Below are 27873 nucleotides of genomic sequence, written 5' to 3'. Positions count from 1 at the left end.
TACGATAAAATAAACATTATTTATTTATTGATGGAAAAAAGTGTACCTTTAGATACAGAATAAAACTTTAAACTAACTACTAAAGTATTACAAGACAATTATACCTAATAACATATTAATATGATATCTAAATTCTGCACCTAAAATTTTCAATCAGGCTATGGGAAATAAAATGTTGACTACTTGTTTTTAAAAACTATGTGAAATACTTTTTATAAGTTTTTTCGGTGCTATTAAAAAATGTCTGCTATTTCAGAATATTGGTTACATAGATACAGCGTGGTGTAATGAAGTTTGTAAACGAATTAGTAGAGACGTTATTGTTGCAGTTAAATATATTTTGAGTTCGTTTGACACTATTAAAAACATGAAATGAAATCAATAAAGGGAATTAACGATTTTAAAAAGAAAAATTAAATCCGATACCAATCTTCTGTCGAACAGTATTAATAATTTTAGATTTCTCATTAGACAGTTGTAGTTTATATTTTATACTAAAACGACATTTAGGCAAAAAAAGTGCAAGTAATTTAATATCTTCCCTCTTGCAATAAAAACCAAACCCTAAAAGTTTGAAACTTTTCAAACATCAAAAGAAGTATAAAGATATGGATTATGGACACGGGAAGGAAGAATATAGATAAAAGGTTGCAACCTAACAAAGAAAAATTAAGATATGGATTATGGACACGGAAAGAATGAATATAGATAAAATGTTCCAACCTTACAAAGAAGTATTAAGATACGGATTATGGACACGGGAAGGAAGAAAATAGATAAGATGTTGCAACCTGACAAAGAAGTATAAAGATATGGATTATGGACACGAGAAGGAAGAATATAGATAAAATGTTGCAACCTAACAAAGAAGTATTAAGATAAGGATTATTGACACGGGAATGAAGAATATATATAAAATGTTGCAACCTAACAAAGATTAACGTTGTGTTTTTTTCTGTTATTTCGTTGTATAATTTACCTTTGGTTTTTATTTTGATACGCTTTCAAAAATTACTTAACTTTACTAAAAGAACTGAATATACAAAAAAAACTTGACCAAATTTAAAATTCATACAAATAACCATGTACAACGTGACTTTAGAACGGGGTACCCCAGTAAGGTCACATACTTCTCAAGAGTTAAAAAAAATGTATAAAATGGTGTATTTTTTCAAAAGAATGAACTTTATAATACGGTGAATGGGTGAGTTATACTCTATTTGGCTCCGGACTAATGAAGTACATATTTTTTTAGTCAAAGAGTGTTTTTAAAACGATGGTTATTGGGCAAATCACATCAAACTACTGAAATTAATGATGACGCTAATATAAAATCCCTCAAGCAAAGCCTTCGTTTATTTATTATCTTTATGATCCTGCAGTTGTTAAGCATTTCCCCAGTTATTACTGAAATAATCATATCAAATAAAGCATAAAGCCCAAAATTTGTCTTAAAGCTACTTAGGTTATCCATTTATTTTTTGGGCAGCAAAAAAATTTCCTCATTTTTCAATAAATATTCTGATAAATAAATCCATTTATTAAAGGGAAGATTCGTCGATTAAAAAAACAACTGAGGCCTAAAAAAACATGGACCAAAATATAATTTCTTTAAAAAGCCTCAACGCAAAACAAACGAACGATTCAGTTTGAAAAATAATGTTTTTTCAGCGTCATTGATTTTGTGCCGAAAGATGAAATATTGCTTTTCAATTTCGTTCACAAGAATGCGAAATCATCACTAGTAACTCGGCACTATGTAAAAGTGGTAAAAAAACCAAAAAAGGGTTATTATCATTTTGATATTAGTTCTTGATTCCTTTTCATCAATGGGTGTTAGCAATTTATTCTGTGAAGCCCTATCTATCCTTGGAATGTAGGGAGCTTCTACCAACAGGGAATTAACAAACATTAATCTGATTTTCAGCTCTTATTTTTTGTCTCTAGTACAATTACTGACGGGTTCGATGAACCGTTTCCTACTTTAATGTTGGAAAATGCGAGCTTTTTAGTACGACTTGTCGTAAGTAACTTTTTACTCATTCAAATAATAAAATTGTAAGCCTCCAAGTGTCGAACTAAAACAAATTCAATATATAATAAAGCAATTTCTGTGGTGAAAATTATGTATGAGCGTTTCTTTCTACTAAATTTATTTTACGAGGAACTATAAGTACTTTTATTTAACCAATAAAACAACGCAAAACCTCATAAATACTAACGAATACTTTGGGTACATACATAGACTATATAATACATCAATGGGTACATACCTACCAACGAAATTAACATTTAACATTAATTAATTTAAAGGTATCTAATTACTCTTGTGATTGCTCGTTTTAGAATATGGCAATCGATAACTAAGAAAATTTTTGGAAGGTAGGAATAATTAATAATCTTGGTAGATTGTAAACTGTTATTATACATACTATATGTTATATTTTATTATTCATAAGCTTTAAACTAGGAACACAAATGTCATTCGCTTTTATTGCATATTCACCATCATGCGGATTCATTTATACTCGATTGTCTCTTTAAATCATTTGAACATACATTCCCTTACACTAATAAAGCAAGGAGTTTGTGGAAAGATAAAATTTGACGGCGGACGGCAATGGACTTTTCTCTATTGGGTTTGTTTCACGATTATTTTTCATTATTGATATCGGACATCAAACAACAGGATGTGAAAATGCAAAGATTGTGTAAAAGTTTTAGCATGAGATGAATTCTGAAACGCGTTTATCCATTCCGCAAAAAGAGATGTGAGGCATTTAAAAAAGACAACCAGGCATTCTAAAAACATCGATACCGACGAACTTACCCTCTAGAATAAATTATTATGCCCTGTAAAAAGCTACTTAAAAAAAAAACTTCGTATCCAAAACATCTTCAAAAAAAATTTTTTATTTTAAATTTTTAAAAAATATATATTTTTTAATGTGAAACCACACAAGAGCACCAAATGCTCCCAATCGTCTGGAGTCAGTGAGACAATGGCATTTCTAATTGTAGCAGAGAGGGAAGGAAATGGGAAAGTACCCGACTCTTCTGATCTGGTTACCAAACACTGCCAAAGCCGTTTTAAACAACGTTTCAATCATTTGATATTACAACAGGGCGATACTGAAAGTATCTTCCATTCTGGAACGTACCGCAAATATACTTTATATTATTTTAAATGAGCAATTTTTCAAATAACACAACTTAATCAAACAAAATTTATTTGCGCACGCCGGGATTTGAAGCCGCGACCGCCCTCATGCTAGTCAAGAGCCTTACGTCATTTTTTGTTTACGTTTTTATTTTACATTTGTTGAAAATAATGTGACCTTACTGGGGTGCCCCGTTCAAAGTAATTTTTGTAAACGTTCAAAATAATTTCAAATGACGTGCTTGTGTTTAGCATTAAAATGTCAGGTCACAAATCTCGTCCAACCTTTTTATCGCCCACACTCCATTCCATTCAAATCAGAAACATCACTGTTATTGGCAATACAATATAAGAAACATTTTTTAATGTATGAAGAATTGTAGATACTTAAGCGTCATAGAACTCCACCCATTTCATCATTAAGTAGAGTGTCACCAATATTTTTGGATTCACCGAAGATAATATCTACGCTTGCTTCAATATAGCGTTATTTTATCAAACCCTACGTTTCTGTGCGCCACCCCATGATAGAAAAATAGATAGATAGAATGATAATAACTGTCGAACAGTTTTTATTTGATCACGTCTGTCATTGACACACCCTCTGCCTCGGTCTAATGGGGCGTGACGCTGCATAAAGCGGTCGGGGACAGGGTCCCGTCTCCCTTCTCACCTTCCTGTGAACTAATAACTCCGGGAGGGGGAGCTTTTTCAAGTGGGTGACGAACGCGACTATTATGTTTTTACTTTTGTGTTCAATCCCAGACTTAACGATTTTATCAAATTCCATTAATTTATATGATTATGTATAAAATGCCGCACTATGTTTCATTGTATGCAATTCGCGCACATTGCCTGTCACACTCATGATATTACGTGCGTTCCTATTGATGTAACAAAGCAATTTGATTTATAATAATACTTATACTTGGTTATTTTTTTATTTCGGTGTGTTTGTGAAATATTGATAAAGGGTGCTTTATTGAAGAGAAAAAAATAAATAAAAAGTAAGGTTATATTACATTTCTCATACATAGTTAATAATGAGTTAATTGTACGATAAACCCACTAGATGAGGATTGATATTGCCACCTCTAGGCTGGATCCCCACAATACTTGATAAACCTACTTGATGTCTGACAATCCATTGTTTCTAGACCGATTACCATCTCAATTTGGGCATGGAGAGTTTGTTCTACTGGTATTTTAATGAAATCTGCTTTAAGGAGCTAGCAGTATTGATCCCCGGTGTACCAATGCATGAAACTTGACACACACGAATGGAACATCGGTTCACAGTTGATGTTAACGTCATGAGAATGGGCTACTTCTCAACTCGTTTTGTCGAAGACGGCTCGTACGTGGATACGAGCTACCGGCATCTGTTTTTTGTTAGAACTAGAGAGCAAGTAGATATGTATTACAATAAAAAAATAAAAATTGTATATATTCTTCAGCTTCTTTTAAAAATTGCATTCAAAGAAAGCGTTAAGATGAAGCTTTAGTATCATTCAAACTAATAATCTATATAATTCTAATTAAAGTTACGGATCATTTCACTTGTCATAAACAAAAAATATAAACATTAATCTGATTTGTAACAAAAACCCACTGAAGGGAAAAAATAAATTATAACTACCATTTATTATTTGGTAAAGCAGTAAATTACACATGTTATTGCAATAACCTGTGTTTCAGGTTGTGACAGAAGTCATTGGAATTGTATATACTTTCATTGGGTTCTACAGAGAAACTATGTTACATTACATAAATCAATTAATTGATAAGTTTGCGTGTCCGGTTTTCATAACTCTTTGAAAACTGAACTTTTTCCACGTCCTTGCACTACCTACGATCCTCTAATCTTGAAAACCAATATGTGCACAGAGCACCAGCGCTTGAAGAGGTCCCGGTACCAGCTACCAGCTTCCAGCAGGGTGTGTTCAGAATATTAATCTCCCTGGGCGTGCCGTATTAAAAGTGTAAAGAATATTCCTCTATTAAAAGTTTAATATGCACCGCTGGGGCGGAAGTTCATAGCTCACGATCAAATTAAAGCACCCGCGGGCGTGTCTGAGACGGCACGGTTCCCGATAAATTCAGCCGCTCAGATGAAATTTTCAGGAAAACGAACGGGAAATGGAAATAGAAAATGAGAAACTGAAACTGGCCGCTGCTGAGAATTATTCATCGTGTTAATATTCATTTTGGATGTTCATCGTAAAGTGTTCATAAATAAATATAGTGTTGTAATAAAATATAGGGAATTGGACCTAATCTAGAAAATGAATCACATGGAATATAAATGCACTTGATAATATAATTGATAACATAATAATCTGCAATAGTCCCAAAGATTGGATATATGTAGAAATGTAAAGAAATAAGCATTAAAATATTAAATACCTACTATGGACAGAAAAACTATAAATTTCATGAAATGAAATTGTATAATGCCCTTCCAAATAAATTTTCAAAATACTAACATAAAAATATGGCAAAATGTAAGTTAACACGTGTATGAAGAAATCAACAAACATGAAGAAGGGGAAATCATAAAACATGATGAGGTTTAAAAATATGAAGATGGAAAATCAACAAAAATTAACGACGAGGAAATCATAAAACATGAGGTCTAAAAATGAAGATTAGGAAATCATCAAATCTGAAGATGATTAAATCAACAAACATGACGATGACGAAATCATAAAACACGAAGATGATGTCTAAAATATGAAGATGAGAAAATCATCAAACACGAAGAAGAGGAATCATAAAACATGAAGATTAGCACTAAAAATATGAAGATGAGAAAATCAACAAACATGACGATAAGGAAATCATAAAAATTACGACTTGAAAACAACACAATAACATACTTTCAGCCTGGGAACAGGATTTCCTAATAGGGGCTGTTAATATATTACTATGCTATGTATCTTCGATAGATATTTATGAAAAAATAACAAATTATTATGAGCAATAATTGAATTTCGCATGAAATATCCATACAAATTGAAAATACCTCTGTTAAAAATATATATCGGGAATTGAACCCGCAGCCCTCTGATTGCCAGTCAGCTGTTCTAAACCACAAAGCTTATTCCAACGTTAGAACGTTTCGCTTATCAATGGTTTTCTTTCTCCAGGATAGTACTGATGGATTGCAGGCCCTTAACGAATGATAGGTTTCCTGCAAAACTTTTTTTAAGATACGAATGTGTTATCATGATATTATAATACGTTTTTATATATTATTAAGGCAAATGTAGTTGCATGAAATCGTGCTCAAATATATTAGGAATTTACTGAAAGTTTATCAAGAAACGGCTTGAAATCCCGTTTTTAACCGGATTACTAATAATCTAAAGAGATTTTAATTTTTTTTTATTATTTTTTTTTTATTATTTAATGATTAAACAGTTTAAAATGTATAATAATATTTGCTAACAATAATGATATATAAAAAATAGTTTTCAATTTTTTTTTTTTGAATTTTTTGATGTTACTCTTTTATGGAAGCAGACGCTTGTGTTTAAAAGAGATGAGTTTTTTATTAAATTATCAACTCTCATTTTTTACGTGTGATAAGTGATAACTCACCATTCAACTGGTCCCTCTATATCTATAACCACAAACTTATCCAAAATGGGTCAATCAACGTTTAACTACGTTTACAAATAATTAAGTACGAGTACCTACATTTTTTGACACAACGATGCATTCGAATACGCTTGAGTTCTTATATACCCATATTATATAGATGTCACCCGTTACAGGTAAAAACATATTTTTTTAGACAGCGCCAACATCTCATGGATGTAAAAGCAACACGAGATATTTTTCTTTATCTACACACACATACTGAGCCACAGCAACGCATGGCAGGGTACAGCTAGCTAAAAAAATAAATTTTACTGGGCATATAACTTGACTTCAAAATAGATTTTGCATAATGGTGGGTTGGTTTCATTCGTTCAGCTGCAACCAATTTATTCCACGTTCCTTTTAATTTATTTACGGACATAATCCACGCAGCTGTACCATCGAAGGAATTTTATTTACTCGTTTGAAGATATTTTTACTGCATACTTATTCAAACATTCTTGGAAATAATACAGCATTACATTAATCATTAGTTATCAAAGCACGCTAAATATTCGACTTTCATTAAAATGACTATATTTATACGATAATAATAAGTGATCACATTTTGCAGACCCATTTTTATTAAATATTAGTTGACATGCACCCGGCATTGCTTGGGGTTATCAATGGTTTGGAATACAGTTTTAACGTTGTGAATGGTGTACTTGATGCATTTTTAAGAATGAAATAACATTATTGATTACTCATGTTTTCCTCAGGCCTATGCGACTTTTTTTGTTTTTGTTTTTTTTTAATGCGTTAAGTCCCCGGCGTCCCTGATTTCTTCAACCATTCAAAACACCCTCTAAATAATCCTGGCACTAATAAGAACAATCTTTGAATTATCTGTGAAATCGGTCTTTTAGTTTTTGTGTCTATTTTATTTTATTAATTTATTTATTTTATTTATTTTTTTAACGCCCAAGGGCTTTTACATGTAGGTGGTACAATTTTAATGACAGTTTTGAAACATGAGAAAGAAATATTAAAAATAAAAGAACATAAATTAAAAAATACAGCGATTTGAATGGCTTACAAAAATATAACTTCCATTTAAGAATAGTGTTTAAATAAGTCTTTTACGTAATCCACAAAATTCGCAAAGTTAATATTAAATATATCGACATCAATTAAGTATTGGTTTCCCATAGTATGAAACCGTTGTATTGGGGAGTTCGCAATGTAATTGCGCTTATGTGTGTTGCATTGGAATAGTGTATTTTGTCATGCTGTTATTGTAGGTATTCGTAATATTTTTATAATTATTATACTAGTCTATAGAGAACATATATATAAACATATATGTAAACCGAGAACATTATTCTACATATATATATATGTATATATATATATACTTGTAGATCACATCACTTTCACCCGTTCACCCTTGCCCTTCACACTCCCCTCAACCTTACAAAACATCCCGATTGGGTATGCAATAGTCCCACTGGTATGGTAAAGTGCAGTTGAATCTCTTGCAATTTGAAAGGGAGCCCTATACCTATATGGCTATAACAATTATTTTACAAGCAATAATTATTCGCCTGAAACACTCATCCACATTGAAAAATCTCCTGATAAAAATAATTAATATTTGACAAGTTCAAGTTTCTTCACCAAAAAATGTAGACAATTTGTCTCGACGCCATCTAGTGAGAGAGTTAGCACTCACAATGCCTTTCTCATATAAAATAAAGGTGGTTGTTTTCAGGTGAAAACAAAAAAAAAAAAAGTAACAAGCAGTAATTGTTGAATGAAACACTAGTATATATTGAATTATTTCGCGGATAAGAGATAAGCCGCCATAGCTCAGTGGTCAGAGCTGTCGACCGGAAATCGAAGGGACACGGGTTCGAGTCCCGTTGGCGTCATGTATCTTTTACCAGGAGATTTTTCAATGTGGATGAGTGTTTCAGGCGAATAATTATTGCTTGTAAAATAATTGTTACCCTTTGTGCTATGCATAAAAAATCTTGTCTTAAACATTAGTTTACCAAAAAAATAATAATTTATATGGCTATAATTAAAATGGTCAGCCCCATATTTAGGTTTGGTCAGCTATAAAAAGGTTTCTGTCGGTAAATATAGCCGGTTGAGTAGCAACTTGTGGTCATCAAGTAGAACAAGATTGATCAGCAAATTATTTCAAACCCTAACCTAAACTAATCTAACCTAACCATGTATGTAGGCCTGATATTTTTACTCAAGTAATTGGTCAGTATTACATTGAGGTTTAGGTCAGCTCTCATTTTTTTCGGCCTTCGTGTTCGAGGGATAAGGCTCTCGATTTGCAAACTGGAGGTCGCGGGTTCAAATCCCGGCGTGTGCAAGTAAATTTTATTTCAATAATTTTGTCTTATGTCTCAATATACGTATATATATAATACTGTTGATATTTTCTTATTTACGAAATAAATATATATATTTCGCTATTTAAAAATGAAATCATTTCAGTAGTATGGGAGAGGAAGCATTTTTCTCATTGACGAGATTTATGTTGGGGTGAAAGGTGTCTTTCTCATTGTTCGCGCTCTGACTATTACAGAATTTCTTACTATTATATATCTAGGTACCCATTGGCAAAATATCTACCTATTAAATGTAACTGTTGTTAGTATCACTTAAACTGGGCGAAGCCCAACTAAGTGCCGCCCGCAGCGGGTTTTTAACTGCCAGTATATAGTATATTTGCGGAACGTTCCAGAGTGGAAAATACTCTAGATATAGCCCTTATATAAGATCACCATTCAAAATTAAAACATTGCTTGAAATGGCTTTGGCGTGTTTGGTGACCAGATCTGTTTAGCCAGGTACTTCCCCACCATCTTTTCCCCCGTCTCCTTCCCCTCCCCGTTTCGTTTAGCCTCACAACATACCCCGATTGGGTATGCAGTCCTCTCACTGGCTAATAGACTGTTGGGAGCAGTAATATATATTTTAGAACACGTGATCATGCACCTTCATTGAACCGAACCGAACCAAAATAAACCTAACCCCGAATTGAGCATGATTTTTTTTCACTCCGACAAAAACATACCATGATATCCAAATGATTTAACATTTGTTTGTTCATTGATGGTAAACTATTTATTTCTCCATTTATGAAATAAAGCTCTAAAAATGGGCATCTACCTTCCGTCCAACATCCAATGTGTATATCGTTACCTTCCAATAGTAAAAATAAATAAAACGCTTTAGTATTGTTCTCCTTATCGTAACGATTGTTTTCTTCATTGCGTTTCCTTACAGTTCAACATAACAATAAGGAATTAATCAAACGGTTTATAAATCTGACTTCATAATAAAAGTTCTTCGAAAGCAGGTGAACTAAAACACGATTGGTTTATTTTTATTAGAAAACTTGTTACTTCCTGGTAGAGTATTTTCAATTCCATAATGCTTTTGATAGTTCATTGGTTTGTTGAAGTCGTTATCAACTTTAAATATTATCATAATTATTTTTTGGGTTACTATGCCTTGTTGCGCTTTCTCCTTCTTTAGCCAACGTTTCGGTCATACAGTGACCATTATCAGGAAAAGTGTGTAGATTGTAGTGATGTGTTCATTTAAGAATGTAGAGGTGATACCGTTACACCGTTCAGTATAATAATTAGTTAAATTAATGTGGTTTTCAGTTTTTGGTGTAGCAATCTAGTACCAGATATATACAAACTATAACAACATTAATTTATCAATCATTATCAATTGGGGTATACTGCGAGTGGGGAGTGGAGGATAAGGATATATTGGTAAGAGGAAGGTAGGAAAATATCTGACTATTCACGTCTGGTCACTAAACACGGCTAAAGCCATTGCAAGCATCTTTTAGTAACTGAATAATAGTTTTTCACTGGAGCGATTCTGTATCTACCGTTCTGGAACGTGCCGCAAATATACTACTTGTCTGTATATTTTATTTCATATGCGTGTGAAATAACACTCAATAAAATTACCACAGCTATCCCCTTAGTTGTGGCAAATACAGTGCACATTGCTTTCTATTATACCACACAGGAGGCCGTCAATAAAATAATTTTCTTTGGGTGTTATCTTTCGGGATGCTGTGTGAAGGGTCTTCGTTTATTTTTAAGGAAAGGAAGGAGAGAAAGTTCTGGCAATGAAAAGGGTATGAGGAATCTAGGGATCAGTGGGTTCAGGAGTGACGGACGTATGAATCTATCCTTCCGGCTTTGGTTCAAGGCTATGGGTCAAGAGAAACCAGTTGGAGAGGTCAAAGGGTCCCCTCGAACCTTAGGCGTGACACGCAGCTGGTGGGCGGTCGCATCTTGACCACACCTCACCCGGATGTATTATAGGCAGTATACGAATGCTAATCTCAGGCAGGAATTTTTAATTTAAGGGTATGAGATTCATAAAAGGTGTGTTTTTAGTTTAAACCTGATATTTTGCTGTGCATTTTTTATTATGTATATTATTCTGTGTCTCTGTTTTTGTCTTCTTGGTCTCCTACCTCTCATTGTATTATTGTAGTGCACTTTTATTTAGTTATTTTTATACGTATTTTTTTCTGTTTTTGAATCTTTATTTAGGTAGATTTATGCAAAATAATAGGTAGTTTAATATATAATAAGAGTAGTTTTTTATTGTACCGATCTGTGTGTTAACTGAGTTTTTGTAACTTGGTCGTTCTCACGTGAGAACATCTGTAAAAACCCAGTATAAATAAATGAACTACGAAACTTCCTCATTTAAAATCTAATTAAATTATTCTTCTTCATGCAAAAATCCAATAATTATTATCCCAACATAGGAACGTACCGATAATCGAAGAAAAACACCCAAAAGCACTAGCCTCAATATTGCAAAAGTACTTCTAATTTACAGTTTGTTCCCTTTCCATCGAAGTTTCCATGTATATTTTGCCTGCAGGTTAATCTCAATCGTATCTGATTCGATTACCTTCGCCGGATATTGATTATAGGTTGGAGAGAGCACGGGGAACAAGGGATAAGGGCGAAGTCATTATGAGATGAAGAGGAGGATCAAAGATCTGATAGATCGTGGAATAATTTATTTAATAATAAGCGATCGAAGCTTTAATGGAAAAGATGACTATGGAAAAAAGGGTAATGGTAAAAGGATGATGTGAAATGACTTTTTAATGTTGTGGTTAAGTAAGAAACTGAGAATTAAATTTTATATTGTATACTTATCTAAAAAAAAATTCAAGCTTATCTTAAAAATCTTTTTTTTAAACATTAAAGAACAAATTACTTCTTATATCTTTCAAACATACAATAAAATTTTATTTTACTTAAACTCATTCTTATAATCCATTTTAAATGTATAAATTGGCGTAGCTTTTATGGTATGGAATCACTATGGAATGCATTTAATCAACTTTTAATTAAAAATTGGAACTACTTATACTTCTTAGGTATCGTGTCAGAAGAGCGATAAAGTAGGTACCATAATTCTTTATTCGAAATGTGAAAAAAAAACATTTACTGAAAACAGTGTTTAGAGATACTTATATAATGTAATAGAGAAACGAATTTTGGAAAAGGAACGAAGCAACCACAAGCGGCGAATCGTGCCGCTTGCGATTATTTCCTACCTTTCCTGTAATTCGTGGCTCGGCTTGCGCTTACGTACTGAGATAACGCTCGTGGTTTCACTGAACTAGGTCCAGTGGACACACTTTAGCAGCCCATTCATTAAGCTATTTCATCCGTACACCCATATTCCTAGAATATATTATGTCTTACACGCGGGGCTACATTTTTTGTTGGCAGCTCTCAATCGAAGTATGAAACAGATAAAAATGACGCTGAAGTTGATATGGTCGGATTAGCTCAGTGGTCAGAGTACTTTCCCGGAAATTAAGGGGTCCTGGATTCAATTAAAATTCTAGCCTAAATAATAAAGTGCAAAGGTTAAATATAAATTTGTTTAAGGTTATTTAGAATAAATAATAAAAAACATAAGTAGGTACAAAAGGTAAAAAAATTATATTGCTAAAAATGATTTTAAATAATTATTTTCCAACGATGCCAATTTATACAAAGCATAAATAATCCAAATTATTATCTATTTACAGGTGATGTAAATAGCGTAACTATCTATTTATTGTCAGAATAACCAGTTATTTTTTATGGTCCAAGAAACGACAAAAAATAACCCTTGATTTTACACGGGTTTGCGTAAGTAATATTCTAAACGTGTATATTTTTACGTATAAATATATACGGCTTGTATTTTCTTCGATTAGTTCCATCTTCTTACCCAAATATTTAAAAAATATAGATCTCACAAAGAAGTTCTAAGTTAGGTAATTCATCGACCATATTCCTCGTTATCTTGAGTTTTTTGATATTTTTTAAATTAAAACATTATGAAGGGAGTCTGTCGTTTACTTTTAAAACTTAACCGGTAAAAAGAAACAACCCTTATCAAGACCAGTTATCTTTTATGTCGTTTCACATTATCGTCGGGGAGGGAGTTTCTAAGAGCCTGCGTAGATCAGGTCTTTTTTAACATTTTTTCAATGGAGGTTGTAAAACAGATCGGAGAAATTTGTAAAGTGAAATAAAATGTTACTTTGAGCTTTCAATTGTCAAACTCGTAGGTATACTGAATGTATTTGTAATAATATTTTGTATCCTTTTCAGGTGTTCTCAAAGGGGCGGCCTTTTAGATTGAGTTTTAAAGGTTCTTTATTTGGTGTACGACGTATTACAAAATGTCAAATTATGAGTATTATTGATTGTTATTGTTACTGTTACTGTTATTGTTATTGTTATTGTTATTGTTATTGTTATTGTTATTGTTATTGTTATTGTTATTGTTATTGTTATTGTTATTGTTATCCTTTTTGTTAGTGTACAATTAAGTACAATTAAGTACAATTAGGCACACTAAGGCAGTGTGCCAAATTGTGTGCCGCAAGAAGTCTCAGGTGAACCGCGAAAAAAGAAACCTCAAAACTATTCATTTTAAATAATTCCCATTCATTCAAAATTTAATCAATTTTAAGTAAATTCTACATCTACACGGATATTTAAATAGATATTTGTCACGTTCGTACATAGTGGTGGACGCGAAAGAATCTAGGGAAAATTGGCGCTGGTATGCAGTGATGCAGCATTGTGAGTGTGAGCGAGTGTGAGTGAGTGACCCCAATATTAAAAAAGTTACACTGTGATTTCCTTCATCCATATTAAAAAAGTACATTTGATTTTTGAGGCATTTTTATTTGGTGTGCCGCGGAACAAATGCCGTTCACCAGTGTGCCGTGAAGTAAAAAAGTATGACAGACACTACTCTAAGGTTACAACTAAACAGCGTAACAGTGATTTTAACGAGGTATGTTTTTTTGTAAGCCTAATGCATTGCAACAAAGCGTTAATAAGTATCAACATTACTTTATCTTTATTGAAGAGTTTAACTAAGCCAGTTATTTACCTTCATCGATCACTTCTTATTGTGAAATAAAAATGCATCATAAAACATGCCAATTTTTGTTACTGTGCGTTAATGCGAAAGTATCAATAACAGTATTTCTATGAACACGTGTTCCGCTGTCTTCATAAAACATTCGCTATTAACTGATAATTTTTTAGGAACTCTGTCAATTCATTTGTTAAAAGCTTGCTGTCCCGTTTTTAACGGGAAAACGAATAATTTGATCAAATTTATTGTAAATTAACAGTATTTTATATCAGTAAGTTTTCTCCGTGCAAATACGAATTTGTTATAAAACAACTTAAGCCGCTTTCTCCACCAAGCAAGAGTAGGTAGGATGGGTGGGGTGAGTGAAAAAGGAGCGTACCGTTGGGAAAATGGATTCTCAGTCTGAAAGATCGGCTTTGCGAAGATTATGGATTTACTCATTAGCGCAGATGGGAGGAAGAGGAAGTCTGCCAAGGAAATTAATTCCTTCCAAACGATCGGTCTTCCGTAATCCCCAAAAATAATAAAGCATGAAAGAAGTAGAAAAATTTCTAATGCCCTGTGTTATTGTAATATTTGGCAGTGATGTGCGGAGGATTTTAAAACCATAAAATGGTTATTTTATGTTTTTATTTATTTGTATTTACGACAAAAACATGTTCTTTTCCAGAAATGAAATGAAAATAGGAACTGAAGCCAGTAACAGAGTTCAAAAATTTCATCAAGATTCTAGATTCCATTTCACCTTCTGAGTATTGGGTTAATAGCTAGGCAAAGTTTGAAATAATCGACATATCTTCTTTTTGTATTAATTCTTTATTACTACTAGCACATCTTCTTTGTGGGTACTATTCAAATTTTCTCGAGAGAGAGAGGGGCAATGCTTGAAATGGTTTTATCTACGAATCTAAATTACCAGGTACTATCGAACTTCATTCTGTTATTTACCACTCCCCTCCATCACCTTACATCATATCACAACATTAGCTCTTACGCCTCTTACTAATAAAGTTTAAAAAAATCATTGGTATTTTTACAATTGATTTTATTTATTTTTATTAACACTTTTTTACTTGTGAATAAAAATTAAATAACTTCTAAAATGTGATCTATGCACGTCACTGTTGGTAAGAGCGAATATAAAACTTAATCGGAGTCAATTTCAAAAGAAAATAATCCTAAATTGAACCTTTAGTTTCAGGGTCAATAATTCTAGACGGTGGCGTATCTAAGGTTTGGTTGCATTAAACAGGCGCCCCGGATCCCAGACGATCAAGTGAATGGACAATCAATTGCAGTTTTGTGAATAACTAAATAACCAGCACCAAAAGACAGAAAGGATAGACTATCACTGAGATCTGTCTTGGCACAATCACTGCTTAACTCACGTTCAAACATCGTCTCATAAATATCTACTCTTCTGTTAATCTGACTTTTACATGGCCCGACTCAAGTATCTTATTCAATCGATCGCGCCATGTCTTCCTCGGGTGTCCCCAACTTCTTCTACCATTCACTTTAGAAAAATTTTAAATAAATAAATGAAGGTTTTTGGATAAAAAGGTAATGTGTTCGATCTTTCCGACAGGGAAATTTTAACATACCGCGATGGGTCGGCGAAACTGTGATTAGAGCAATACCAATTTTCATTTAAATGGAAACGGGTCCAATATAATTGCATATTTTGCTAGGCCAAAGATACATTATATCTCAGTGGCCAGATCCTGGTATATTTTACAATATTATAATGAACCCTGGTATTATATGAAGGAATACAGGTTAGGTTTATAGGGTTGAGAAGGGGCGTCACTGATTCGGATACGCAATATCAGAAGTGTAGAGATCTTATCAAAACTAATAATGGGCTCTGCTTGGAAGATAAGGTTTGATATAATTATATAACATGCATTTGATTTCTTCAAGCTCCCTTTGTGGTTAATGTAATTCTCTGGTAGGATTTTTTTCCTCTCCCTTTATAATAATTTCTTATATTAGTATACAAATTGAATAAAAGACGAACATGTCGTTCGTCACAACTTTAACCGTAATAATCACATTATGTGTATGTTCGTCATAACTTTATCCGTAATAATCATTTTTTATTTTTTATTTTATTTTTTTTTTAAAGAAAGACGATCATTCCCGGGTTACGAATAACCTGACAATATTTGAAAATCTCTTACTACCACCACAGTAAGCTGAAAATGTTGCTTGTGTTGTGATGGAGGACTTAGCCAGCCGAGGAATTGAACACATCATATTTATGTATGTTCGTCATAACTTTATCCGTAATAACCATATTATGTATGTAAACCTTTCACCTTTAGAAGACCGCAGGAATAAATTTTATTTGTACTACTGAATTACTTACTTTACTACAACTCATCCCTTTCAACATCCCCTCCCATAGACTCTCAAAATAATGCTCTTCCTCAAACCAAACATAACGTGTTATTATTACCCCTAAAATCATTTTCCCATCATTATAAAGGAGCTAGAGCTTGTAAACCAAGCTAATTTAATCATTCTATTTGTCATTCTATCAAAGTCAAAACAACTTAATACGGATACTATTCACCATTGCCAGAATGTGTAGACTAGTAGACTGGTCAAAACTAGACACATTTTGTTGGTATAAATCTAAATGACTTTTGTCTGTTACAAAGCAAGTATAGAAACATAATTTTTATGACTTCTAGCTTGGTCTGGACGTGACTAAACTTGCCACTTCTATTTTCTGATGTTTATTTCTGTCTTTTGTCTTCGCTTAATCCATTTACCATCTTTACACTTTCCTTTTAATTTCGTGTTACTTATTTTGTAGATTGGACGTGTCATAAATAAATAAATGTACAAATTCTTCAAAAGAAGGAATGATTCATATTGGTTTTGACAGTTAAATTATTTAGATCCCAACCCTAAGACCTAGTAGCGCTCTTGATTAATGAAATGAATTAATCTATTTAAATCTAAATATATTTGCACTACGCGGAGATCTATAAAATGCCGAATTGCTTCTACGACTACGTTCAAAAAGTTTCAAGCATAATGTGATATAAAAATAATATTAAAATTATGAACGGTGCTCATACCCACAATTTTGGAGCAATAAAAAATGGCATAACCTTTCTTCCCGGCTGCGCCAATATTATTTACTATTTAGTGTGAGATTTGGGTAACTAGGTTCTAAAACATTTTTTAAAATTATTAAACCGTGCTTCATTCGATGTAGTTTATTGATTTATACACCCATTTAAGGGACTACTATCATGGCGGACTAAATTTAATCTTTCTAATCTAATCCCACAAAAACTCTAATATAAGTAATTTAAAAAAAAAAATCGAATGTGAAAATAATCTTTACGTTATCAAAATATTAACATGACCTTCTGCCTACTGATGACAACAAGCTTGACTTATTATGTAATTATTTCATATTTTCATTTCTTTTCATAACCTAAAATACATTTTTATTCGAACACACAGCATGACAAAGTGCTTCTAGTTAGTCCCAGGGAAATACAAATCACGATAATGAAGCTTTTGAAACTCCGCTTACTGCGCCGTTTCATCATAATTATTACAGCGTTCACCTTATTAAGATTCCATAACAAGTCCCCACTCCCCACGAATTCTCCCAACCCCCTCGAAGCTCTTACCGCCCCGTATACACCCCCATGTTCCCCCCACACTCTCCCAGCCAGAAGCCTGGGTCAAAACAATCCCACCCTCTCTCCTCTGGGAGCACAAACACCCCTTCTAATACAGCAGAAGTAAGGGATGATTAATTTGTATTTTTTGGAGCTTCGTTCTCTAATTTTCTTTGGCTCTAAATGAAAACACTAATCTAAAAATACAATTATGGCAAAAATGAATTACTTATCTTATTACAAATAAAGCGATGTACCAATAAGATTTATTTGTAATTATTATTAACTGTGTTTTGTCCATTGTGATTATATAATATTTTTTGGATATTCGGTTTTCTTGATAAAACACATATAGCATTATTATTGTGAAGAAAAGACAAAAATGACTACAGACGGCCTTTCTAAATAACAGTATTTTATAATATTACTACTTTTTCTAATTTGTGCAGCGCAATTTTTGTTATCGTCAAAAAAACACAAATCGTAAAAAATATCATAAAACTTGAGTCCAATTATCATTACTTCCTTGCTCTTAACTAAAATTTATGTAAAGTGATACTTCCAAAGCAGTTTAAAAAAATTATGACACTTTCGATTGTATTGTAGGTAATAATGAAGCAACAAAATACCTTCAACGATTATTTATATGAATTATTAGTGTCGATAAATCTCTATGAACTCAAAAACCCATCTGCTATTGTAGAATATAAGATTTGTGTAAAAAAAGGTCATTTGTTTGTTCGTCCTTTCCAATCCATAACTTTGGTGATGTCTTTTACAAATAAATACAACGTTTATTTAAATTATACAGTTTTTTACGTTGACTCCACACTGGAGGCCCTGAGGAAAATATTTTTATCATCTGGGGGATGCTGTGTGGAGGGTCTTTTTAAGGAAAAGAAGTAGAGGAAGTTCTGAGAAGGAAAAAGGTAAGTAGGAATCTGGGGTTCAGTGTGACAAGGAGTATCAGATATATGATTCATCCCTTCAAGAGTTGTTGGACAAACGCATCCGCTGCCAAGACCCGAAGAAACCTCATCCTATGAACCTGGACACCCCTACTAAATAACCAAACGTAGCGAACCACTTGGGATGACCTACGGCAGAGGTGTTGGTTATCCGATTGAAGGTTCCGGGGCGACAATACCCACCTCCGCCTCCCAATTGAAAATGTGTTGTTGTCACAAAACAAATGTTCAAACAAAACATCGAGCAAATAATAGGTTATTTTCATACGGGGAAAAGAAATGTATAACATTAATAAATAACTTTATTAAAATAGAAATAATTTAACAAATTCGTACATCAGAACAATTTTTGTGATAATACGTATTATTATTTTAAATTATAATGTCACATCACAAAGTATCTGCTTCATATGAACAAATATTATTTATATTTAGTTTTTCGAACGGAAAGGGGCAATAATTCAAAGATATAACATATCTTGGCCGTATTGAGCTCAGATTCACAACAATAAAACCAACCTCCGCTTCTACATAGGTATTATGTTTTTGGCATCACGATATAAGATAAATAAAATATAGTTTTACGTAACTAGAGCAAGTATTACTTTACTGTTCAACCCTAAGGCTATTAGATACGAGATCCCTGAAGCAATACCTACATTGGAACCGAATTCTATCCCCAAGCGAAATCAATCGAATTGAAGCTCCAATCCCCTATTCTATCGGAGGCTCCGACATTAAGGGTTGATTATTTTCCTGTTCATTATCTGTCGATGTTACGAAACCAGACATCGATGTCCGGTGAAAGAATGCCATTATAATCGAAACATAACCTCAAATGGCTTTTGTGTTTTGTGACTAGCGCTGAATAGCCCATTAATATCCAACCTCCCTCTTTTGCATATCCTTTCTATCACAATCCCTTCAGCAACAACCGGATTTGGAGATGCCATAATCCCACTTCCTTCGGACGTCTGAATAGATTATACCCCCTAGAAATGCCTTACATATGTAATTAAATGGAATCTATTTTTGCCATTGACTTAATACCTTTCGGTTTTAGGAAGCTCTGTCCTGCTCAAGACTTATCGTGTTCCCATTTGAATCGCATAGTGATGACGAAACACAGTTTTTCCATTGGATATTTAAGGCCCGACTGGCCTGATTTTTGAATCAAGAAATATGCCCATATCGCATTTCTTGTGTTTTTCTTTATTCCATGCTTCGGGCATTTAATCAATGATATCAAAAGTACCTACCCATCATTTAGATACACAGTTTAGCATGACTTTTAAATTACTGAAGAATTTTTATTCAATCGTTCCAGATAATATTAACAATTCTCAAAAGAAAATATGAAACAAAAAAAAAACTAAAAAAATTCGGTGTCATCTAGGAATTGACCCCAGGACCTCAGCCTTGCTGGAGCTTTGCTGTATTACTAAGCTAATCAAAACCTATCCCCTTGGGTCATATTTAACTGTATAATATTTCGACTTAGAGCTATCAACATTATCTTTTCGATTTTCTTAACGCATATATTTTGGCGGTTATCTTTATAAGTGATTTCAAGATTCTGGTTGAATTCGATTTTTTTATTAGCTAGCCATAGGAAAATTAACAAAGATTTTATATTAATATGTTTTGTAAGTATATCAATTTCATAAAATACTATGTTTTGTCCACGAACCAGATTTTTCATTGAATCTCTCTAACGTTTTTAATTAATACATTAATTTAATGAATAAACGAATGAATGAATGAAATGGAATCTTGGAAGTGAAAATTAACCCCCTTCCCGACTCCGATCTAGATTTTGGTAACAATTCATTCTATAACTAACGCATTTTTCTGAAATTAGATGACATTGTACTCGTATTTTAAAATTTAATGTGCGGAATAAATGTCAGTACTACCCAATTAGGATTTGGCTTAGGTGTTAGCTGTGTTAACTCAAGTCCCTAGCGAAAATGATTCAATCCTCAATAAATCAAAACGAAAACAAACAAAAACCTTTGAAATTGGATACTAGTCGTCCCAACAAGAGATAGCGCAACTAGGTCGAACATTTTCTTCATTCAGTTAGTTTCATTTGAAACATTGAATCAGATTTGTTGTTCAATGTTCATTTCAATGCGAACATAATACCTGTGTATTCAAAGAACAAAATACACTACATAGTAGTTGGTACCTACTATACAAATTCGCAATAGGAAATGTACATTATTGTTTTTTGCCACAGATACTTCGCAATATCTTGTGTAAGTAATAATGTATGTACTTTAATCACAGTAATCGGGTACTGTCTGTACCGAAAGTGTTTATTATGATTTTTAAATGGGTTTTTAAGTATATGAAAGAGATTATTACAATGTTAAATCTTTTTTCACCAAATTACACTTTTGAAATAGACGCGAATAAAACGTAACCACAGGTATGTAAACCGTGTGCTCTTGGAGCAAGTGTTTTCAACAGACAAGTGCTTTGTAATTTTAAAAACCATTGTTGGTAATGTAAAATTAATGTGTTTTTATATTATAAGTGGGTTAACAATTTAAAGCGTTTTAGTTTTAATAATGGTTATTGGATATTGGGTACACTAGTCGATAATTTGAGAAAATGTGTGTAATTCTTAGCATTTCTGCTGCGCCTAGTATCTCTTGAATATGAGACCAATTCGATTAGTCAAAATAATGATGTAAACATTGTTAACAGTATACTCCAGAAGAAATAAGATTTTTTTGGATTTTTCAAACATACTAATTTCATGTTCAATGAACTGAATTTTTTGCTGAGGTGTTATTTTCAAAATTGGATAATGTAGGTACCTACCTTCTATACGTTTTTTTATTAGTACAATATGTCAATTTTACATTTGAAATGGGTATTTCTTTTGTTTAAATTTCTTAGTGTTCATTTTGACAAGGAATGTTAGATTTCGTGGTTTTCGTGGGTCTGCGCTAGTATGTATTATACTAACGATAATTGAATAACTGAAGAAAAAAAATAGATGATATACCTATTGTATTTAAATAAATATATTTTTAATGCACTTATTTTTTAATTTTACATATATCATGTATCACTTCATTGATAATATCACATTATGAATAGCGTATACAGTAAGTATCATAAAGGAAAAAAATCAAGCTGTAATTAGTAATTGCACACCTCACAAATCATAATTTATTATTTTCTTGAAATACAGCGACAGAAATATAAATCACCATTTATACTTTGTTAGACCCGAATTACTTTCACTAAAATGCCGTATGTGAGAACTGGGGGCGTAGCTCAGATGGTAGAGCGCTCGCTTAGCATGTGAGAGGTACCGGGATCGATACCCGGCGCCTCCAATCTTCTTTTTGCTTTTTTTCTTTTTAAAGTACATAAAGATTTAAATTTTATCTCCTTTAGCTTTTTTATTTTAAAATTTGATTTTTTTTGTGGTCAAAGAAAAAATTACATAGGTACATGTTTTAATGAACGTACCCGCCATTCTTTTACTTTGTTAAAAAAAAAAATTGATTTTCATAAATAAGTGTTTATGTAGGAACTTTGAATTCTTCGAATACGCGTTCAATGGGGAAGTCTGGAGGTTTTTTTAGTATTATTTTTATTAAGACGTTTTGAACAATCTTCTATAATTATAATTTCTATGTGGGTCAGGCTTTAAAGTTTGATTTTTTTTGTGGTCAAAGAAAAAATTACATAGGTACATGTTTTAATGAACGTACCCGCCATTCTTTTACTTTGTTAAAAAAAAAATGGATTTTCATAAATAAGTGTTTATGTAGGAACTTTGAATTCTTCGAATACGCGTTCAATGGGGAAGTCTGGAGGTTTTTTTAGTATTATTTTTATTAAGACGTTTTGAACAATCTTCTATAATTATAATTTCTATGTGGGTCAGGCTTTAAAGTTTGATTTTTTTGTGGTCAAAGAAAAAATTACATAGGTACATGTTTTAATGAACGTACCCGCCATTCTTTTACTTTGTTAAAAAAAAAATTTGATTTTCTGTAGAAATTTTTTTATTTTCTTACCGTGAAGTTTAAGTACATATTATGTCCTCAACATCGATGTAGACTTTGTTGTTCCATGGTCCCCGATTAATATATATACATAGATGACCTTCGAGTGTGTATGTACTTATTTGATTGACCTGATTGTTACGGATAGGTACTAGATGTCAAATTAATATTAGCCAATTAATTTAATTATGCCGAATTATGTTATTGCTTTTTGAAACTCGAGATAAGATAAGTATACATTGCCTATTTGAAAATTCCAAGACATGTGACATTTTGTAAGTACATTGTAGGTAGGTACCTACTTGGTTTTTTATGATTTATGAGCGCGTACCTCCATATTTGAAAATTGTGCATTGGTACCATACGGAATGCTACGGAGATCTCTGGTAAAACCATGTATGATCGTATGAGAAATATGGAGATCCGCTAAGAATGCTGTAGGCGTAATAAGTATGAAATAAAGAAAGGGACGCTCAGATTATTTGGGCATGTAGATTGTAGAGGACATGACTCGATAAAGTCAATCAGACAAGCCAAGAGTCAGAATAATGGAAGAGGCAAGGAGGGTGTTCCAAGACCGAGTTATTTGGCGATCCGACCTCTCTGCCTACGACGTGATGATTAGTTAGTTGGCTTGGCAACTTATCATCAAATGCTATTTCACGGTTCATTATTGAATTATTGATTATGTTTTTATATGTAGAAACATATGTTTAATTTTATCGGGATCTGGGAGTTAAACTGGATTTAATTGGTAACTTGTTATCGAATGAACTCCCGATGATTTTATACCGATATCCTAGCACGGTTGCGCTGTTGATAGCCGAAACCGATATTGACAGGAAATAAATAATAAATCATTATACGATAGTGACTCTGGCGGATCTGTTTATGGATTAACATTCCTAAACATCTAACGGCTACGTAAAAATCAAAATTGTCTACAAACTGTTAGAATCATATTCTGACCGTGCTTGCAAACTTGCTAACTCACCATAGATGACGGATTTCAACAGTATTCTATTGATATAGGGTTTTATCGATCGACCGTGGTAGATATCCTGATTGGTGAAGTTCAAAAATTGTTAAAGTTTATACTAATGACGCTACAATACATCTAGACATGTTATTTTCTCACACAATTAAGATAAAAAGTGGCAATTAAGAAACAATATTATGTTTACAGTAAATTATCAATTCAAACTTTGTGCATGTTCAGGCGATATATATATGAGATCATATATATATATATGGTGTCATATATATATATCGCCTGACGGACTTTGTTGAGGTGTCAAGTGATCAAGTCAGCGCCGTGCCTGAATAGAGCAATGACAGTTTTCAAATAGTGGCTATGGTTGATACTCATTGTTACTGCTAATCTGTATCTTGTTTTATCGCAAACATCTAAAGAAAAGGTGAGTGATTAGACTATTTTAAACAGCGAAGTTAACTTAGCGACAGCAGTGACGTAATTTGGTAGTTTCGCGCCCAGTCCTGTACTCTAGTCAGCATTGCATTTTCTGTAATTTCTATTTATTATTTATTATAATCGATAGCAATAAGTAATTTGGGAAGCGCGTGGATCCCTGTCACGGCGGACGTGACATAAACTTAATTGAATCAGAGTATTGAGGTTATTTTCTCACGAAAACGGCGCTATAGAAATAATACAATGATTATTTCTATTTCTTTGAGATTTCTACAGCCCATCAACAGTCTTTATAATATATTGTAACTTCATTGGTTCATACCGATAGTCACATACTTCGGAACAAATTGTATTTATCGTGTTACTAATTAAATCAATTTATTACCTACGTAATACATTTTTTTAATAAAAAATCCAGTAAAAACGTTACAATATTAAATTAGTGATTTTTATATTATTTATGTTTAGCTAGGCTTTGACCTCCTGAGATCACAATGACCTTATGGATAATTTCACAAAAATGGCGATCTAAGAATTTTCCAAGAAGTCTTTGTTTTAATTGAAGTTTTAGTAGCGAGGTAAAAGGTACCGTGTAGCCTTATGCTTCCCGGAGCGGCTGTGCGGAAATTGCCTGGAAAGCGTACAAGTCTAGAACGAGGATTGCGAGGCTTCATAATATCCCGAAGATTGATTACGAAAATGCACAAAATGGTTTTCCCCGAGGCGTTTAAAGTTTTCCCTTTGTAAAAAGTCTGTTGCCTTCCCCCATCTTGCAGAGGACATTTCAATCAATTTTATCGTTTTTTTTTAAATATCATATTTTTTAGAATAATGGCGATCAACACGCGGAGAAAACATACCTATAAGAAATACTGTTAATTTAATTAAAACCTCAAATTACTCGTTTTCCTGTTAAAAATAGGACTGCAGGCCTTAAACGAATGAATTGACAGAGTTCCTATTCTATCCAGATTGTATTAGTACTTAACTACTTAACTAACAAACTAACTAACTATCACGTCTTTTCCCCGCAGCGGTAGGCAGAGAGGACAGACCGCCAAACAACTCGGTCTTGGCACACACTTCTTGCCTCATTCACATTCATACATACTCTTCTATTATTCTGACTCTTGACATGGCCCGACTCAAGTATCTGATTCACTTGATCAAGCCATGTCTTCCTCGGGCGTCCTCGACTTCTGCTACCATTCGCATTTGCGTTATATATTCTCCTTACACTCCTTTTCTCGCTAATTCGTTCTACTTGCCCACTAAGCGTCCCTTTTTTGATCTTACTCATTACGCTTACATCAGACTTACATTATTTGAGGATCGCCACATTTCTCACACAATCATACATGGTTCTACCACACATAAATTACTAAAACTACTGAAATACCAACCCTCACCCCTTTCTGGATCGTTTTAAGTTAGTGAGGGGGATTAAGAAATACCAATACTAAACTTAAATGTTATCTACTTGATAACGTAGAAGAATCCAAACCAAATCATCAAAGCTGCGTCAATCATCGTGACATCTTCGACTTGAAATTTTAGAAACCTTTTTCTTTCCCGGAAGCTTTTAACCCACTGTCCTAAAACAGCTAACTGCCGTTAATAGAATATCAATTTGTTGAAAACAATATTACTTTAATAATATTTCGTGAAACATTTACACAATTCTGTTTATGTATTTATTTTTGTTCGCATTCTTTATTTTATTTTTGTGGCATTATTTCGGTGTTCACCTAACTAGAGTAGCTAGGTCAATATGGGCTAGGGGCTTCATTTGTCATTTGACAAGTAAATCAACAGAACTAGATAACTTTATATGTTGTTACATATAAACAAGATTTAACATGAGTCACGAAAAGGATTCTTATCTTACGAAGTCAAATTATGACATACAAATAAAACATTTTATTGATGAGTAACGTCTTTAAAAAAAAAAAAAAAAAAAATTGTTAGTTCTTATTATTGTATTGTTCCTATTGTTACACTATTTTAATATTATTGTATTATTGATTTATACGTTTTATGGAATTTGTGTGATTGCACAAACCTCCCCACATTCCGGAAAAAATTGAAGGAAGTGGTTAAGAAAAGGAGAAAGTTAAAAGTAAGGGAAGTACCTAGCTTTCCAGATCTGGTCACCAAACACGGCTAGCCTTGATAGCCCTGTCAATACTGAAGGTCGCTTCCAAACTGCTCTTAATAAAAAGTACAAAAACTGTGAATATTATTGCGACTGCTTACGTGTAGATACGCTAAGGGCCAGTTGTTTCACAAAAATTTGAACAATTCGTCAAATTTCGTAGATAATTTTCATGTTCTGTGAAAGTTCCATTCGAGTTTTGTTAGTATGTCTTTTTTTAAGAAAACAAACCTTCCCGGGTTACGAATAACCTGAAAATATTTGAAAATCCCTACTACCACCACAATAATCGGAGAATGTAGCCTGTGATGTGATGGAGGACTTAGCCAGCCGAGGAATTGAACACACTATGCCTGGGTGGGACCCAAACACGATGTCAACTCAGCCACCGACTGGTCAAATTATCCATAATGATATAATTATTTTATAAGCAATAATTATTAGCCTGAAATACTCATCCACATTGAAAAAATCTCCTGATAAAAGATACATGACGCCAACGGGACTTGAACCCGTGTCCTTTCGATTTCCGGTCGACAGCTCTGACCATTAGCACTTACAATGCCTTTCTCATATAAAATAAAGTTGGTTGTTTCAGGTGAAAAAATGTAACAAGCAGTAATTGTTGAATGAAACACAAGCATATATTGAATTATTTCGCGGATAAGAGATAAGCCGCCATAGCTCAGTTGTTTCAGGCTAATAATTATTGCTTATAAAATAATTGTTACCCTTTGTGCTATGCACAAAAAATCTTGTCTCAAACATTAGTTTACCAAAAAAATCGTAATTCTATAGTTATGCATAATGCAATTTGGGAGGCGGGTGTGGATACCGCCGAAAACCATATATTAGATAACCAACAACCCTGCCATAGGTCACCCCAAGTTCTTTACTACGTTAAGTGACTTAGCAGGGATGCCAGGGTTCCTTGACTGAGGTTGGTCTAGGTCTAGGCGGCGGATGCGTTTGCCCTGCGTGGTGGTTCAGATTGGGAGAGACTTATTGAGGGAGACCTTTTGACCTCTTCAACCGGACTTGTTTTCGATAGCTCACTATGTATATTCTGGTCTTACAACCCACATAAAAACCCAGCTGGGCATAAAACCAAATAAAATAAAATAAATCAAAAAAAATCTGTTCAAATCCAAATTTATGTTTTGTATGAAACAGGCCACGCAGCCGTTCCTCTTAATAAGACGTGGGTACTTATTGTGATTTTTTTAACGCCAATTATGTGCTTTTGAGCTAATACCAGGACCCAAAAAGGGGAAAATAATTTATTTCTTTAATAATAATGATAACCCCACTTTTTTCACACCTTTTTAGGTTCAAATCTTAATGCTTAATTTTCCTTAATTCCTTAGGCTAGGCTCGTGAAAGGAGTGGCTTAAGTCACAACAATCACTTCCA

General features: G+C 33.1%; 1 non-coding gene across 1 annotated transcript; it reads left to right on the top strand.

Moving 5' to 3' along the window:
• The first annotated feature begins 22122 nt into the window (after nt 1-22122).
• On the top strand, nt 22123-22195 carry TRNAA-AGC (transfer RNA alanine (anticodon AGC)). The gene has a single exon. It is a non-coding gene; the product is annotated as a tRNA-Ala (tRNA).
• Nucleotides 22196-27873: the final 5678 nt, after the last annotated feature.

This window comes from Hesperophylax consimilis, chromosome 16 (assembly GCF_061612785.1).
Source record: "Hesperophylax consimilis isolate HC1 chromosome 16, BYU_Hcon_1.0, whole genome shotgun sequence".
NCBI lineage: Eukaryota > Metazoa > Arthropoda > Insecta > Trichoptera > Limnephilidae > Hesperophylax > Hesperophylax consimilis.
Note: the sequence above shows the minus strand (reverse complement) of the source record. Positions and strands in the feature narration are given on the sequence as shown.